This window comes from Rattus norvegicus, chromosome 1, assembly GCF_021556685.1.
Source record: "Rattus norvegicus strain SHRSP/BbbUtx chromosome 1, alternate assembly SHRSP_T2T, whole genome shotgun sequence".
Classification (NCBI taxonomy): domain Eukaryota; kingdom Metazoa; phylum Chordata; class Mammalia; order Rodentia; family Muridae; genus Rattus; species Rattus norvegicus.
Window position 1 is genome coordinate 237238133 of NC_141534.1, and position 3376 is coordinate 237241508.

General features: G+C 45.9%; 1 long non-coding RNA gene across 1 annotated transcript; it reads left to right on the forward strand.

Moving 5' to 3' along the window:
• The first annotated feature begins 389 nt into the window (after positions 1 to 389).
• Positions 390 to 1402, forward strand: LOC108348917 (uncharacterized). Its single transcript, XR_015653138.1, has 2 exons — positions 390 to 764; positions 1055 to 1402. It is a non-coding gene; the product is annotated as an uncharacterized LOC108348917 (long non-coding RNA).
• The last annotated feature ends 1974 nt before the right edge of the window (positions 1403 to 3376 follow it).

A 3376-nucleotide genomic window follows, 5' to 3' on the forward strand; every position in this document is an offset into this window, starting at 1 on the left:
CTTTTAAGACATTTTCTTCTTTTGTTTCTGTTTTGGGGGTATTTTACTCAACTAATGTCTTAGTTCATTATCTGTTGATGAAACACAAGTTGGCATAAAGATAAGTCTGTTTGGGTCGTGGTCCTAACACCAGGAAGCAGAGAGGAAGCATTTGCTTGGCACTGGGGGAACACCTCATACCTTGGAGTTACCCAGGTCCCTCTTTCCCCACTTATAAAGCCACTAAGGTCACCATGGAGTCCATCCTCCTGAACGCTCTAATCCTAAATCCCTCACAGTGACTGTTGGCTTATAAACAATTCTGTTGGACTCGTTCCAGTGATCTAACAAAAGTTATGTCGTCACCTGCCGCCATTATTACCTGTGCTGTTTCCAGGCAGGGGTGGCCTGGCAGTATGTAAGAGGACTGTTCGCTACCCCAGCCCCCATTTCCCTTCCTTCTCTCCCCTCTCCCCTCTCTCTCTCCTCTCTCTCCCCTCTCTCTCCCCTTTTCCCTCTCCCCTCTTCCCTCTCCCCTTCTCCCTTTCTCAACCCTTTCCCCTCTCCCCTTGCTCTCTCCCTATCCCTCACTCCACCCCCCTTTCTCTCTTTGTTCCCATGAGTTCCAGGCCGGCCTCTCTTTCTCTCCTCTGCCCCCCACCCCTTCTCTGTCTCTACCCCTTCTCCAAGTCCTAATTCCCCCTACCCCAAAATAAACTTTCCTTATATCAGGTGTGTCGCATGGCATGATTTCTCAGGCGGACACCTTGGCATGGCCCCACCAGGTACGTCCTTACTTCTCCTCATTACAGTGACCCCTCCCTCCAGGATACTTCTAGCCCATTGCTGTGGTGGGTTAGAATTCTGACACATGACTTGGGAGGGGGCGTATATCTAGACCATTGTAACTAGGCAGTCTTCTAGAATGGAGACACGTGTTATCTTCTGGTTCTGCAAAATAGCTGCCCAGCCTGTGTGGGACGGAGAGGCTTTGGGCCTGACTCATGGCGCAGGCGTGCTGAACTCAGGGCCACTTCCCTGAAGTGGCTTCTGAATGTAAACCTTTTCCCCATAGGAAAGGCTTTCCGGAAACGGCTTGAGTCACTTAACAGAGAAAACCGTTTTATCGCTGCTGCATCCAGGATGCCGGAGGATTCTTTCATTTTGAAGGCTGGGCGTTGATTTGAGGATGAGACTGGTGGGGGCTGGGAGGCTGGCGGTACTGTTGGGAGTCGGAGCTGGGTTGCGCTGCTGCTTTCCCAAAGCTCTGGGCACTGTGATTGCTCCCAGTGGGACTTACATTTCAGGGAAGCAAAAAAAAAAAAAAATCACTGAGAGCCGAGCTAAGATGTCGTGTAATGTGTCCCCAGTGCTCTTCATCAATGCAGACCCGGGTCTCATATTAAAATGTTTTGTTCCCCTCCAGTTGATCACATTTTCATTTCTTAAGTAGCGAGCGCATGCTCTTCCTGCCCCCTCGGGAAATCAGTCCTATTTGCCTCCCGGGTCAGCGGTCAGCTGATGCCTGTGCTCTCTGGGTCTTACTTACTCTCCTATTTCTCTGCTGCCTGCACATAGGGGTTAGCATGATAACAATCTGTCCCCTGTGAGGGCCAGAGACTAGAAAGGTGGAGGAATCACCCTGCTCCTATCAGCAGTGAAATATTTTCAGAAATTGACCTTGGAGTTTCCGCCAGTTGGAAACCATGGTAACCATCGTTGGCCCCCGGAAAATTATTTCTCTCTACAGCATCCCTGTCAATCAGGCCATGCTTCCTCTAACTTCTAAAGCCGTGATCCTTAAAAAAGAAATGGCAGCAAAAATCCATCATTCGAATATGGGGATGACTATTGATGTCTGAGACCCAGGGAGGCAGCTGCCTTTTGTGCTTCAGCCTGGAGTCTCTAGGCAAATAACAGTAGCTAGCTAGCATTTCTGTATCACTTCACATCCATTGGCTACTTGGTAAAAGCATTTTACATGTACATATTAATTCATTTAGTGCTCTCAGTTCCACAAAGAGGGTAATGTTAACTTCATTTTCTGCACCACAAGACACAGAGATTAAGAAGCCTACACAGGACAGCTCAGGACAGCTTTCAAAGCCCACACTGAGATCAACAATGTATTGTCTCTCATTAACTATTCCATTCTATTTTGTGTATTTATTTATTAGACTTATTTATTTTATGTGAGTACACTGTCGCTGTCTTCAGAAACACCAGACGAGGGCACAGGATCCCATTACAGATGGTTGTGAGCCACCATGTGGTTGCTGGGAATTAAACCTCTAGAACAACAATCAGTGCTCTTATCCGCAAATCCAGCACCGAGATTACAACTCCTTTACCACTGGGCTTTCCCTAATTTCTTACCACCTTGTCGTCTTGGCTTATTAAGGTCCTTTAGTTCATCTCAGTCCATCAGAAAGATGGAAGGTGGGTTAGGTGTTCGGAAAAGGGACTTTAAACAGGATATTGTTGACCCAGAGGGTTGAGGAATTATGACAGCATACTTGAGTCCAGAGACACCTGCTCAGTGAGATAAGTCAGGCACTAGGAAACGAAGCTAGCGTCTTCTCATTGTTTCTGCGTGTAGTATAAGGAGGCTAGGAAGGCCTGTAAAGACAGAGGAGATTAGTCAGTAGGTCCAGTGCCAAAGTTCTATAGTAGGAGTGGTTTCTGTGGCTCTGTTGTACAGTAGAGTGACTACTGCTAAGAATAACATGGTGGTGATGCCACAAAAGCCAGAAGAATTTTCAATGTTCTCTCCAAAAAAAAAAATACTTAAGGGGACAGATAGACTACTGTGATTTGACCAATACACAATATACACACACAAATATTATATTATACCCATAAGTGGGTATGACTCTGCAGTCAAAAATAAAAATGGACCGGACAACTCAAATCACTCATAAGCAAACATACCCAGGCTGATTAACTGACTTCATTACCCACAGAAATGGTTAGCGTCTTTATAAAGGGCTCCTATAAAAGCCACAATAAAGTAACTTATTTTTGTTTTGCCAAGGAGATGCCAGCATGGTTTCACTTTATACATCTTCTAGATGTCCTAGTAGGGACCAAGCTCTGAAGAGCTCAGTACATAACAACTCACGAATGCAAGACTTTTTCTCCAAGCCATAACTCTCCTCAAGGGCTGGTTATCTGATAAGCTAACTTATCCCTCTTTTTGATTCCTGTTTGAATTCTGGTAGTTAGGGATCCAGTAAGTTAAGAGTAATGGGGTCTGTGTTTCCAGAATCAAGCATCTTTCTGAGGAAAGGGCTTCTAAGAATCTCGGTCTTTCCATGTTCATACACCTCAGATGCAGACTGTTCCTTCTTCTACGGTCTGATTGGGACTGATTGCTAATGAGCCAGAGCTATGAGTT